Raw genomic sequence first — 15,969 nt, 5'->3', positions numbered from 1 at the left:
AAGCCAAGTGGTGGTGAGATCTGAGGACAGGGGTTCAAAGCCATCCCGGGTAGGAAATTACTGGAGACACTTTTTTTTTTTACAATAATTACCATAAAAGTGGAAGTGGCACTGTGGCTCAAGTGGTAGAGCACTAGCCTTGAGCTGAATAGCAGAGGGACAGCGCCCAGTGCTAGAGTTCAAGTGCCATGTCCAAAAACAGCAAAAAAATATATATGAGAAAAAGAAAGAAAAATTAATGTGATCTTAGCCACCAGGTTCATTGCTAATATGATCCCTGTTCTCTCAAGATGGACTCTTTCTTTCCAGTTAAGTCCATGATCGTATATCTGACTTGCATTGGAAACAGAATCATTCTTCCATTCTTTTTACAAAATTTTGGGATTAGCAAGCATAACTTAGAAAGGGAGTGGCCTCATTCTTCATGTTCCAGTTAGGAGTAATGCTTTCGCTATATCACTCCCATCACTCTACATGCTAGACTTGGCTTTAGTGTTTCAATGTTGTCATATTTGTAGTCTTCTATATTGTATTGAATCCTTACAGTTAAACACAGAAACTCTCTTTCTCCTATTATTGCTATTGTTTCTCTTATTCCTAACTCAGGTACACTTGGGAAATTAATGAACAGCACATACACTCACAATTAAAGATCTGAGAACCTTCTTCCCATTTAAAATTCACCATAATTTACAGAGTAATTAAGAAGTTTGAACAAAATATACCCAGGGATAACATATTTATTAGCCATTTAAATTTCACATTTTCTGTTTACTAAGTTGTCTCTGAAACATGTGTCACCAAGTGTCCAAAGGTGTCTTTTGCTATTTCAATGAAGCCAGAAAATATTCATTTTATCTGGAGCAGTACCATAGATTGTTTCTGGAAGTAAGTGGAAGTAACTGTTACTGGATGTGGAAACTGATCCCAGGAGAGGAATTGAACATAGAGGAATGACAAAGTTCAAGTTAACTTTTGCTTTCCTTTTTACTGTACATGAAAAGAATCCAAGGCTTGAAGGAAACTCTGTCCCTGACTTTTTTGAGTGTGTTCTTTACTCATATAGAACTTGTTTGTAAACTTCTGGTTGAGAGTATTAAAAAAGGAAACAGTATGCCATTTGAAGGCAAGCATAGAAATAACTTTATTTTAAATGTGTTATACTGGAGTTCCGGAAAGATGGCGGAGGAGAAGCTGGAGGCTAAACAAGCTTTCGCATTGAAAGCAGTTTTAGAGTTCCAGTGAACAGTGCTAAGCCAGAGAATCACACCAAGTGTGCCTTCACAGGACAGAGAGTTAGGCCAGAGAGAGAAAATACAGGTAAGGAGACAGCCCAGAGCACTTGCCAGCAGCCGCCGCGACGGCGGCAAGGCAAGACCGCAGGCGCCATACCTGGATCACAGAGAGTCTGTGATGAAGGACCCAGACAAGGCGGGAGAGCAGATTCCACTCAACACCAGCAAGAACCGACAAGGAGCAGACATGTTCATCCCGCAGTTCACAGACCAGAGACAACCCAGGAACCAAGACTTGGTGTGAGTAGAAGCCTGACATCCTCACTCCTTCTCAGGGAGCAGAGGAGGGAAGGCCACCCCTCCCCCCAAGTAGGGAAGACCTCCATCTTGGATACCAACAAAGCCCTGCAGAGCTGCTAGCTCCAACTCAGGCCCTGGAATAAATCCTGAGTCATCTAGCAAGTCACAAGAGCCTTACCTGACCTGCCAGACTCAGTCAGCTCCACCCAGGGAAAAGTCACCCAGCTGGGGCGCCAGCTCCAGTAGTGGCTTTCTTCACCGGGTAATCAGAGCCAGAGGCTGCCCCTCCCTTTAGCAGCCTCAACAATCAACTGAAATTCAGTAAACAGAAACCCTGGGAGTGGCTCCGGGCTGGGCTCTGTGAGTTTCTCCCAAACCAGCCCCTGAGAAAAGCTACTGTTTGCTGAAAGGCCTCAACTCTACGCAGATCCTAGCCTCATCACAGCATCTCCAAACTCAAGGAAAAAACCATCTCTTCCCATTGAACTAACCTGGGAGGAGGATCGCAGAGCATTTTTCTGCCTGTTCAAAGAAGCTGAGTTAAATAACCAACCAAGCCACAGGAAAACAAGCAGACCAGAGACTCCAATAAGAGGCTGGTTATGCACACAAGGGAGACACAAGATTTTTGCCAACCCTTCCAAAAAAAAATCAAAGAAATTTTTTTGTTGTTGTTCCTCAGTAGATGAATGGACCAAGAAGATGTGGTTTATATACACAATGGAATTCTATGCCTCCATCAGAAAGAATGACATTGCCCCATTTGTTAGGAAATGGAAAGGCTTGGAAAAAATTATATTAAGTGAAGTAAGCCAGGCCCAAAGAAACATAGGTCCCATGGTTTCCCTTATTTGCAATATCTAGTATAGGTATGAGTCAAGCGGAAAAAGTCAGAGAATGTGATGTTAGGAAAACGAACCCTCAAATATGTATTTTAATGTTTTTGTTTCTTTCATGCATGTGTTTCTAACGCATTTATAAGATTATTTCTTTGTTGCTTTGTATGTCCCTCCCCCACAGTGTAACCCCCGCTTTCACTATATTTGATGTCAGTATAACATGTGGAGGAGACGGGGACAAACAAGTCGTTTAAGGATTCAGGTGGACCTGTTGCAACAATGAGAAGTACAAAATGTCATGTCAAAACTAGCTTTACAATGTCGTTGGGGGGGGAGGGGGGGTATGATTGGGTGGGGGGGAGGGGGGAGGCTGGGAAGGGAGGTGAAGGGTAAACAAAGGAGGAGGCTGCAATGCTTGGTAAGAAATGTATGCATTTTCCTACCCATGTAATTGTAACCCCTCTGTACAGTATGTTCTCAATTAAAATAAAATAAAAAAAAAAAGAAAATTAATCTAAAAAAAAAAAATTTTTTTTTCTAAAATTTTTTTTAAATCTTTAATTAATACCTTTCTTGAAAAAAAATTGTGTTCTAGTAATTTTTTTCCTCTTAGAATTTTAATTTAGAGGTATAAGTGTGTGTGCATTTTTCTCCCTTTTTTTGTTTTTTTGTTTTGTTTTGTTTTTTGGATAGCTCTACTGAACTTCTGATCTTTTTTCTTTCTTTCTTATCCTTTTCACCATTTCTTCTCTTTCGTTCTTTATGTGACTTAATTACTGTTCTGCACATCCTCAGATAAACCCATAGTGGATTATTAGACCTTATCCTCTATTGTGTACATAATTAATCCACAAATTTATTACTCAATTCAAAACCTCTTAGACTTAAATTCCTTAATAGCAGTACAACCTCTTTATACCTATATAATATTTTAAGTATTTTTATTTTTAAGTTTTTCACATATCCTTTATATCCCTCCCCTTCTCTCATCTCTTCCTAAACCTAATAATTTCTGGTTTACCAAATTCTTCTTTGCTGTTCGTAGCCCATTAATATACAGTTGTTTGATGTTGAATAGATGTATCTGTTGAACTAGATTGTATCTGCAGACTACTGACTGTGCAAATACAGACTTTGGTTGATGCTGCCTTAAGATAGTTTTCTAGCACAAAACTGTTGTTAATTTCATCCTAAATGGGCAGAGTAAGCCGGAAAATACAAGAAAAATTGCATGTCCAGGTATCTCAAGCCCCACTCATGATAACCAGGGGACAGAACAGAAAATGAATAATCAATAGGAGAGTTCCCAAATAGCACTACAAACACTGCTGGCAAACATGATAAATGAAAAGATTGAAAACATACAAAGGACTCTATGAGCGTGATAGGGAGAGAAAGGAGGCAATCCAAAAGTTTATACAGGAATATCATAAGTGTGAAGAAGATACTCAAAAACTGTTACAGGATTTGCGTGAGCAGCTTGAGAATACTCAAAGAGAAAGGCAGGAATGGCGTGAGCAGGCAGAGAACACTCAAAGAGAACTACAGAAATCGCACGAAAGGGAGGAAGCTAATCAAAGAGTAGTACAAGAATTGAGAGAGCAGGATGAGGATACACAGAGACTACTAAAGGCATTCATGGAATCCATTAAAAAAAGAGCTGAAGGAAGTCAGGGAGACGACAAAGGGAATGCTGAATGGAACCCAACAGAAGGAATGGGAGTCCAAGGATACCATAACTAATCAACTAAGTGATTTGAGAATAAACACTGAACACCAAATTAAGGAAGTAAAGAAGTTCATTCAAGACTTCAACAAAGAATTTGAAGCCATCAAAGCTGACCAACTGGAAGGAAAAGAAATAAAAAACAAAGTAGAAAATCTCGACAGCAGATTAGACCATGTAGAAGATCGAATCTCGGAGAATGAAGACAGCCTAGACCTTATAGAGAAAGAACATACAACCATCCAAGACAAATCCAAGAAATATGATAGATCTATCCAACACTTGGAAGACACCATCAGAAGGACTAATCTAAGGATAATGGGTGTAGAGGAGCACCTAGAAACAGAAGTTAATGGTCTAGGAAATTTGGTTAACAGGATCCTAGCAGAGAACTTCCCAAACATGCAAAAATATAGGCCTATTCAAATACAAGAAGCTTTTAGAACTCCAAATAGACCAGACCAGTACAGGACATCGCACTGTCACATTATAATCCACACAGGATCAACTGAGACCAAAGAAAACATCCTTAAAGCTGTCCAGGAGAAAAGATCAATCACCTATAAAGGGAAAAAAATTAGAATCACCTCAGATTTCTCAGCAGAGACAATCAAAGCAAGAAGAGCCTGGAATGATGTATGCCATGCCCTAAAATCAAACAACTATCAACCAAGAATACTGTACCCAGCTAAACTCTCCTTCATAACTGAAGGACAAATAAAAACCTTCCATAGCAAAGAAAAATCGAAACAATATAACTCCACCAAACTAGCCCTACAAAAGATTCTTAAAGACGTCCTACACATAGAAAACCAACAAGATCACAATAAAGGCCAAGAAACTGCACCCAAACTGAGAATCCAAGAACCATAGGAAGAACCCAGTTTTCGCAGGCCCCACGAAGGTGGATAACATGGCAGGAACTCCCAAATACCTCTCAGTCCTATCTCTTAACATTAATGGACTTAACTGTCCAGTTAAGCGACAAAGACTGTCTAGTTGGATTAAAACACAAGATCCTTCTCTCTGCTGACTTCAGGAGTTACATCTTGCCCGTAAAAACAAACACATTTTCAATGTTAAAGGCTGGAAAAATATCTACCAAGCAAACGGCCCCCCAAAACAGGCGGGAGTTGCAATGCTAATATCATAAAATAGACTTCAAATTAAAATTTGTGAGAAGACATAAAGAAGGTCGCTACATACTAATAAAGGGATCTCTCCTCCAGGAGGATATCACAATTCTAAATATCTATTGGCCAAACAACAGAGCACCCAAATTTATCCAAGAAACACTACTTTCCCTCAAATCCCACATAGATACAAAGACATTAATTGTTGGGGATTTTAATACACCACTCTCCCCACTAGAAAGATCAACTCGGCAAAAACGCAACAGAGAAACCACAGATCTAAACAACTGCATAGATCAACTAGATTTCACAGACATCTACAGAATATTTCACCCAAAGAATCAGAATACAGGTTTTTCTCAGCAGCACATGAAACATTTTCAAAAATACACCACATTTTAGGGCACAAAGCAAACTTGTCTAAATTCAGAAACATTGAAGTTATACCTTGCATTCTCTCTGATTACAAGGGAATAAATTAGAATTCAACACCATAACTCACCGAAGAAAGTCCCTTAACACATGGTGGTTGAACAACACACTGCTGAAACACAAGTGGGTCATGGAAGAGATTAGAAAGGAAATTCAAATGTTCATGCTATTCAACAAAAATGAGCACACAAATTACCAGCTCCTCTGAGACACAGGAAAGGCAGTACTCAGAGGCAAGTTTATAGCTCAGAGTTCCTACGTCAACAAATTGGAGAGATCTGAAACCAACAATTTAAGGAGACATCTGAACCTCCTTGAAAAAGAGCAGCAAGATAAACCCCAATCCAGTAGACGGAAAGAAATAATTAAAATTAAATCAGAATTAAATGAATTAGAATCCAAAAACTATAGAAAGAATCAACAAAACAAAGAGTTGTTTCTTCGAAAAAATTAACAAAATTGACAGACCCTTAGCAAATCTTATCAGAAAAAGAAGAGAACACACCCAAATAAATAAACTCAGAGAGGAGAATGGAAACATCACCACGGAAACAACCAAGATTCAGAACATTTTAAGGGAATTCTTCTCAAAACTTTATGCTAATAAGTTTGAGAACATGGCAGAAACGGACCTTTTCCTAGCAAATATTGACATGCCAAACTAAATCAAGAGGAGTTAAACCATCTTTAACATGTGTATATCAAGCATTGAATTAGAAACAGCAATAAGAGTCCTCCCAGCTAAGAAAATTCCAGGACCAGATGGTTTTACAGCAGAATTCTACAAGGCCTTCATAGTAGAGCTCACACCAATACTCCTTCAACTCTTCAATGAAATTGAAATTGAAAGTGCACTACCGAACACATTCTATGAAGCCATCATAACCCTCATCCCAAAACCAGGCAGGGACTCATCAAAGAAAGAGAACTATAGACCCATTTCTTTGATGAACATTGATGCAAAACTTCTCAACAAAATTTTGGCCAATCGACTTCAACAATTCATCCAAAAAATCATACACCATGATCAAACATGATTCATTTCAGGGATGCAAACCTGGTTCAATATACACAAATCAATTACTATTATTCATCACACCAACAGGAGAAAAGATAAGAACCACATGGTTATCTCAATAGATGCAGAAAAAGCATTTGACAATATCCAACACCCTTTTATGATGAAGGTTTTGGAAAAATTAGGAATCCATGGAACATTCCTCAATGCAATAAAGGCTGTATATGACAAACTTACAGCCAGCATTATACTTAATGGTGAAAAATTAAGGCCATTTCCTCTTAACTCAGGAACAAGACAAGGATGTCCATTCTCTCCACTTCTCTTCAACCTAGTATTAGAATGCCTACTACAGCAATAAGACAAGATGCAGACATAAAGAGGATCCATATAGGGAAAGAAGAAATAAAACTCCCTCTTTGCAGATGACATGATCTTGTATTTACAGAATCCCATAGAATCCACCCCGAAATTACTCAAGCTGATTCAAAACTTTGGCAAAGTAGCAGGGTAGAAAATTAACCCTCAAAAATCAAAGTCTTTTCTGTATGCCAACTATGAGAAAAATGGGGCTGAAATTGGGATAACAACTCCATTTGTAATAGCCCCACCAAAAATCAAATACCTAGGAATTAACTTAACCAAAGAAGTGAAGGATCTCTATGATGAAAACTTTAAAAACTTGAAAAATGAAATCAAAACAGAACTTAGAAAATGGCAAAACCTCCCATGCTCCTGGATTGGAAAGATTAACATCGTGAAAATGGAAAAAACTTCCCAAGTCTATCTACAAATTCAATGCGATACCTATCAAAATTCCATCATCATTCTTCAAGGAAATAGAAGAGGCAATCCAAAAATTCATATGGAACAATAAAAGACCCCGAATAGCAAAAACGCTCCTCAACGGAAAGAACGCTGCTGGAGGAATAACAATACCAAATTTCAAACTCTACTATAAAGCCATAGTAATCAAAAGAGCTAGGTACTAGCATAAGAACAGACCTCAGGACCAATGGAATAGAATTGACAACCCAGAAACGAACCTACAGACCTATAGCCATCTAATCTTTGATAAGGGAGCTAAAACAATAGAATGGAAGAAAGACAGCCTCTTCAGTAAATGGTGCTGGCAAAATTGTTTAACTACTTGTAGAAAACTAAAGCTAGACCCTTATATATCACCCTGCACCAGAATCAACTCCAAATGGATCAAAGACCTCGGAGTCAAAGCAGACACTCTGAAAACATTATACGATGGAATAGGAGAAACCCAAGGTCTCCTTGGCACAGGCCAAAATTTTCTTAATAGAGACCCAGAAACACAAAAATCAAAGAAAGGTTGGACAAATGGAATTGCATGAAGTTGCAGAGCTTCTGCATGGCAAAGGACATAGCTAGCAAGATCAATAGACAGCCCACTGATTGGGAGAAGATCTTCACTAACCATACAACGGACAAGGGTCTCATAGCTAAAATATACTTGGAATTCAAAAAATTAAATCTCCCAACAACAAATACTCAAGAAACAACTGCCCAATAAATAAGTGGGCTGAAGACATGAAGAGAAACTTCTCTGAAGAAGAAAGAAGAATGGCCAATAGACACATGAAGAAATGCTCAAACACCCTAGCCATAAAAGAAATGCAAATCAAAACAACATTGAGATACCACCTCACCCCAGTTAGAATGGCAAAAATCAAGAACTCTAATAACAACAGATGCTGGAGGCGATGTGGACAGAAGGGAAACTTACTTCATTGTTGGTGGGAGTGTAAACTTGTTCAACCACTCGGAAAGTAGTATGGAGGTTCCTGAAAAGACTCCACATAGAGCTCCCCTATGACCCAGCAATCCCACTTTTGGGCATTTACCCAGATGTTTACAAACAAGACCACACTAAAGCTACCAGCACAACTATGTTTATTGCAGCATTATTTACCATAGCTAAGATATGGAACCAACCAAGATGCCCCTCAGTAGATGAATGGATCAAGAAAATGTGGTATATATACACAATGGAATTCTATGCCTCCATCAGAGAGAATGACATTGCCCCATTTTTTAGGAAATGGAAAGACTTTGAAAAAATTATATAAAGTGAAGTAAGCCAAGCCCAAAGAAACATAGGTCCCATGATTTCCCTTATTTGCAATATCTAATATATGTATGCGTCAAGCAGAAAAGGTCAGATAAGGTGATGTTAGGAAAATGAACCCTAAGTTATATATTTTAAATGTTTCTTTTTCTTTCATGCATTTATTTCTTACGCAGTTATAAGATTATTACTTTGTTGCTTTGTATGTCACTCCCCCACAGTATAACCCCTGTTTCACTGTATTTGATGTCGGTATATTTTGTGGAAGGGAAGGGGAAAAACAAGTCGTTTAAATAAGGATACAGGTGAACCTGTTGCAACAATGAGGAGTACAAGTTGTCATGTCAAAAACGAACATTACAACTTGGGGGGGGGGATATTTGGGTGGGGAGGAAGGAAGGATGGGAAGGGATAGGAAGGTAAAAAAAGGATGAGGCTACAATGCTTGATAAGGAATGTACTCATTATCTTGCCCATGTAATTGTAACCACTCTGTACAGTATTTTCACAATAAAAAATAAATAAAAATTAAGAAAACTATTTATTAAATCAATCAATTTCCTGAAATTATTGCATTCCTGTAATAGTTTTATTTTAATGCTTCATAAATGTTAAATAAAATCAGTCTCCTGAAATGATGGGTCTAATTTTATAGGAGCATCATTCACGATCAACTAATTCAACTGTGACATTGATAACATTACCTTGTTATTCCCATGGTTGAGAATGAGTCTCTTCGTAGATCCTTTCATTGATTTGTGTCAGGACCGGGATTCCAAATCAGGGCCAACATTGCCACTTGGGCCTATGGCTTCCCAAATAGAGTGCCAACTTTCAGCAATGCAAGGTAAAGTACCCTTTGCAACAGTGTCATTCAGACCCAAGTGGGTCACCGTGCAAAGGAACAAAACATAAAAAGGCCATCTCACCGCATTTTTCTGTATATTTTTGCCACACAAGGCCTGGGGGTCTAGGATCCCAGGATATGCTGCGCGTCCAGTGGCTGCACCACAGCATAGTTTTGTCGAAGCTGAGGCGGAGTTGCCACAACCTGAGTTCAAGCTCCTTGCTGAGCAAAAAAAAATTAAAAGAAATTAGCTCCTTGGCTTGCAATTCACCCCATTTATCTGCCAGGCTTTGGATTTGAACTCTGGGTCTGGGTAAATCTGCAGCACTGTGGAAGAAGGGGAAGCTGACTGTACTTGAAGATAAGAAAATCAGGCCTGTACTCTAAGCCAAAATTCAAGCTCCAGCCCTGGAAAACATACTATTTATATACATTGTAAAGACAGGATTTGTACTTACCTATGGATGCTCAGTCCAGACACGTTTGGTGTGGTTGTTCCTTGTACTTTTAGTTTTATTCATTTATTTACCATTGATTTTACAGTGATGACACCCATTGCCTTTATTACATTGATGACATCCTATTACATGGCATCTAAATTTGTAGATGTGTTCTTCATCATTCCTGAGACCCAGGACTCTCGGAGAAAAGGAAAAAAGTTTTCATATTTGGCTTCTTACTCCATGATCCAATTGCTGATAGTGCTAGGATCTGAACTCACAGCCTAGCAGGACCAATTGGCAAATAGTTCATGGTGAACACACCAGCCTGTGAGCAACAAAGGAGTTAGGCCATTCCCAGGATTTGACAGTGATTCCCAGGGTGGCCACGATAGTCATAAATTAATAATTTAAACATAGGATCTATATTTACATATAGGTGTGGACAGCAACTTGCATTTGGTGTACTTCTCCTTATTGTCTGTCTTATGGAAGTATTGTGTATTTTACTGAATATGGTGACAGATATAACAGTGCTTACATGAATGATAACTTATTGTCATGGCTATAGGGTTTCCTATGCATTCTCCATCCTAGCTGAGACCCAGGACTTTCACAGGACAGGAAAACAGGTGAATCCATGGGCTTCTCACATAAGGATTCATCTTTTGGCAGTGTGGGGATTTGAACTCAGAGCCTACAGGCCCAATTGGGGAAAGGGTCAAGGGTCACCAGCCTGTGAGCAACCAAGGGGATAGGCTGTTCCCACGACCTGACATCGAGTACCAGGGAGGGCCAAATAGTAATAAATTCATAATTTAAACATAGGATTTGAACTGAAGTCTGAGTAGCTCTGTTGCACTTTGGGGGAAGGGGAAGCTCACCATTCTTGAAGACTAGAATGTTAGGCCTGGTCCAGGGCCTGATTTGAAGCCCCAGCACTGGACAAAATAACAAGCCCACCTTTTTTAAACATAGGATCTCTCTTTACCTACAGGAGTGGTATGAATCTTGCATTCAGTGTAGTTATTCTTTTTATTTTGTTCTTATTCATGGATGTATTGTGTATTTTATTGAGTATGGTGATAGACATAACTGTGTTGACATGGATTACAACCTATTCCCATGGCTATAGAGTTGTCTATATAGAATTCTCCATCCTCACTGAGACCCATGACTTTCATGGGACAGGAAAACAGGTGGATCAATTGGCTTATCACATCAAGGTGAATCTTTTGGCAATGCTGGGATTTGAACTCAAGGCCTAGCAGGCCCAATTGGTGAATGGGTCATGGTGAACACACCAGCCTGTGAGGAACTAAGGAGCTAGGCCGTACCCAAAACCTGACATGAAGCCCTGGTGGGAGCCAAAATAGTCATAAAGTCATCATTTAAACAGAGGATCTATATTTCCATACGTGGGTGGGCAGCATCTTGCATTTGGTGTAGTCATTCTCTTTATTTTGTGTCTTATTCATTGATATATTGTGTATTTTCTTGAGTATAGGTTGACAGATATAACTGTTGTGACCTAGATGACAACCTACGCCCATGAGTATAGAGTTGCCTTCTCTATCCTAGCTGAGACCCAGGACTTGCACAGCACAGGAAAATAGGTGCAACGACTGGCTTCTCACATCAAGGTGAATCTTTTGGCAATGCTGGGAATTGAACTCAAAGCCTAGCAAGCCCAATTGGTGAATGGGTCATGGTGAACACACCAGCCTGTGAGCCACCATGGAACAGGGCCTTTCCCAGGAACAGAGATCGAGCCCCAGGGAGGCCACAATGGTCCTGAATAGATCATTTAAACATGGGATATATATTCATATCTGTATGTGGACTGCATTGTGCATTTAGTGTAATTATTCTATTTTGTATGCTATTCATGGATGCATTGTGTATATTCTTGAGTATATGATGACAAGTATAACTGAGCTGACATGAATAACAACCTATTCACATGGCCACAGGGTGGCCCATGCATTCTCCATCCTAGCTGAGACCCAGGGCTTGCACAGGAAAGGAAAACAGGTGCATCCATTGGCTTCTGACATCAGGGTGAATTTTGGCACTGCTGGGATCTGAACTCGGGGCCTAGCAGACCCAAGTGAAAAATGGGTCCATGTGAGCATACCAGCCTTTGAGGCACTAATGAGCAAGGCCTTTCACAGGACCTGAGATGGAGCCCTTAGGTAGAAGTGGTGGGGGGAAGGCACACAGCAATCATCCCTTCATAAGTTGAAGGTAGTTCTTATACCCAGGACACTCAGAGAAAAGGAAAAGAGGTGTCACACTAGGCTTCTTATTCCACAATCCAATTGTTGGCAGTGCTGGGACCTGAACTCAGGGTCTAGCACACCCAATTCATGAATGGGTGTGTCAGCACGGCAACTTCTAGCCCAGGAAGCTGCCAGGAGGTCCCAGACCCTGAGATTTAGCCACAAGGGTGGACAAAATAGTCATACATGGATAGGCAGGTGGTAGTATGCCAATAAATATATATATTTATATAGAGTTCCAGAGACATCTATCTATCAAGTACGTTCCTACCAACTCTTAGGTAGGTAGTTACCTTCAATGGAATTGAAGGAGTAGGATTCTTTTCATGTTTAATAAACTATTCATTAAGATCAATCAGCATCCTAGGATCATTGCGTCTAATTTTAGACTAGACTGATGCATGCAGAAACTTCTCATTCAATCATGAGTTTGCTCACATTCCATCGGTATTTTGATGCACAGGAACGAGTCACTTGGGAATTCCCCCCATTAGTAGGTGTCAGGACCAGGACTCAAACTCAGGGCCTACATTACTGCATGGGCCTATGGCTTCCCCGATATCCCGCTAGCCTTCACCAATGGAAGGTGAAGAACCCTTTGTAGGCATGTCATTAAGACCCAGGATGGTCACCGTGGAAAGGAACAAAATGTAAAAAATCCACCCCACGGCTATTTTTCTGTGTGTGTGTGTGTGTGTGTGTGTGTGTGTGTGTGTGTGTGTGTGTGTGTGTGTGTGTGTTTTCCTGCAAGGCTTCAGGGCCTAGGTTCCCAGGATCGGCTATGGGCCAATGGCAGCCCGCCAACCTAAGATGATTGAAGCTGAAGCAGAGTTACCACAAACTTAGTTCAAATCCTTTCCTTGGTAATAATAATAATAATAATAATAATAAAGCACCCTGGCTCTGAACTTGCACCATTTTTCTGCCACAGCTGGGGTTCTAACTCAAGTCTGGGTAAATCTATAGCACTGTGGGGGAAAGGGAAGCTCACCATCCTTGAAGACTACAATATCAGGCCAGGTTGCAGGGTCTGATGTGAAGCCCCAGCACTGGCAAAAATAATATACCCACTTAGTTTACACATAGGATCGCTATTTACATACATGTGTGGAATGCATCATGTGTTCAGTGTAATTATTCTTTTTATTGTGTGTCTTAGTCATGGATGCATTATATTTATGTGTTTTATTGAGTATGATGCCAGACATAACTGTGTCGACACAGATGACAACCTATTCCTATGGCTATAGAGTTGCCTATATAGAATTCTCCATCCTCTCGAGACCCAGTAATAACACAGGACAGGAAAACAGGTGGATCGATGGACTTCTCACATCAGATTTCATCTTTTGCCAGTATTGGGTTTTGAACTCAGTGCTTAGCAGGCCCAATTGGCCAAAGGATCTAGGTGAGGATACTGGCCTGTGAGCAACGAAGGAGTTAGGTCGTACCCAGGACCTGAGATCGAGCCCAGGTGGCCCAATATTCATCCATTCATAAGCTGAAGTTAGTATGCTAATAAATGCCTATTTGTATAGAGTAGGAGATGTGGCGGGCTGTGTTGGAATCCTATCTAACATGTGAGTACTGATTCTTGGATCTTTCACATTGTCTCCAGTTCCTGAATGTCATTCTTATTGTCAGACTTCATGAACTCTTAATTAAAAATAATCGTTGTGCCATACGTCTTGCCTATCAATTCCTACGAGAATCATGCATTAATTAAACTCTACCCTAGGCCTGAATTCAAAACCTCATAAAATTTATAGACATATTAAATATATAATTTATACTTACATCTATATATTCAGTCTATATTGTGTTTGAGTGATTCACTATGTTTTATTATTGATGTATTTATTTAGCATTTATTTTATGAACTGTAAGTGCACCTAAAACATTTATTACATTTATTCCCATCTATTCCATAGCATGTAACTTTGCAGACATATTATGTACTTGCACAGAAAAGGAAAACAGGTGTCACACTTGAAATCTTACACCAGGAAGAAATTTTTGGCAATGATGGGACCTGATCTGAAGGCCTGAGAGGTCCAATTCATGAATGGGTGAGTGTCAGCACCACAGCCTCTAGCCCATTCAGCTGCCAAGTGGATCCCAGAACCTGGGATCAATCCCCACGTTTCGACAAAATAGCTGTAACTTTCTATGACGATGGTGGTATATAAATAAATATATATTTAGGTATTTAGGTACTGCCAGAGGTGTCTCTTTAGTATTCAATGACATATACTACATTCCTACCGATTCTCATGTATTTAGTGAGGATTCCACTTAATCAATAGTACTCTGGTTTTGGTTTTTTTTGTTTGTTTGTTTTTCCCTTTGGGTCTGCTCGTGGGGCCTGAACTCTGAGCCTGGGCGCTGTCCCTCAGCTCTTCAGCACAAGGCTAGCACTCTACCACTTGAACACCACTTCTGACTTTTTCTTTTTGCTTATGTCATGCTGAGGAATCAAACCCAAGGCCTCAGGCATGCAAGGCAAGCACTCTACCACTGAGCCACCTTCCCAGCCCCCAATAGCATTCTTTTAATGCATAATAAACTATGAATTAAAATCAATCCGTGTCCTGGATTATTTGGTCTAATTTTATGCTAGACTCTTTGATGGACTACTCATCCAACCATGGCATTGATCACATTCCTCTGGTGTTCCTATGGACAGGCAACAGTTTCTTAGGCTCTCCAGCCCCTTTTAAGTGATATGATCAGGATTTGAACTCAGGGCCTAGTGTCCAGGTTGGCCTATGGCTTCGCTGACAGCCTGCCAGCCTTCAGCAATGCCAGGTGACCTACAGTTTGCAGCCATGTCATTCAAACCCAGGATGGCCACCGTGCAAGGAAGAAAAACAGAAACTTCTGACCTTCTGTGGTTTGCGGCGTTTTTGGGTGGTGTTTTCATTTTGTTTTCCTGTCAGACCCTGAGGCTTGGACCCAGGATGGCTGTGGGTCCAGAGGCTGCACAATCCCAGCCTAGGGTGATGGAAACTGAGGCAGAGTTGCCACCATCTGAGTTCAAGCCCCGTGCTTAGCAATAAATAAATTAATTAAGTATTTATCAGTACTACTGAAGCTCCCTGTCTTGGATTTCATGCTATTTTGTTGTCTGCCAGGCCAGGGATGTCACCTTGGGATCTGGGGAACTCTGATGCATTGCGTGGGGGGGGGGGGGGGAGAAAGGGAAGCTCTCTTCCCTTGTAGACAAGCAATTCAAACCTGTTAACTAGGCCTGAAATCAAGCCCCAGCCCTGGAGAACATAACATATATAGGCATGTTTATTATATGATTTATACTTCCATCCATATATTCAGTTTATATCGTGTTTGTTGGAATGATTCATGATATTTTATTATTTATTTATTTATTTACCATTTATTTACGGACCGACTGTGAGTGGTTTTATAACATTTATTACATTCATTAAAATCTATTCCATAGCATGTAGTTTTGCATACATATTATATACATCATACCTGACACCCAGCACTTGACTTGCACAGAAAAAGAAAACAGGTATCACACTTGGAATCTTACTCCAAGAAGACATTTTTGGCAATGCTGGGGCCTGAACTGAGGGCCTAGAAGGCCCAATTCATG

This window comes from Dipodomys spectabilis, unplaced genomic scaffold (assembly GCF_019054845.1).
Source record: "Dipodomys spectabilis isolate Male_0828 unplaced genomic scaffold, ASM1905484v1 ptg000159l, whole genome shotgun sequence".
NCBI classification, from domain to species: Eukaryota; Metazoa; Chordata; class Mammalia; order Rodentia; family Heteromyidae; genus Dipodomys; species Dipodomys spectabilis.
Note: the sequence above shows the minus strand (reverse complement) of the source record.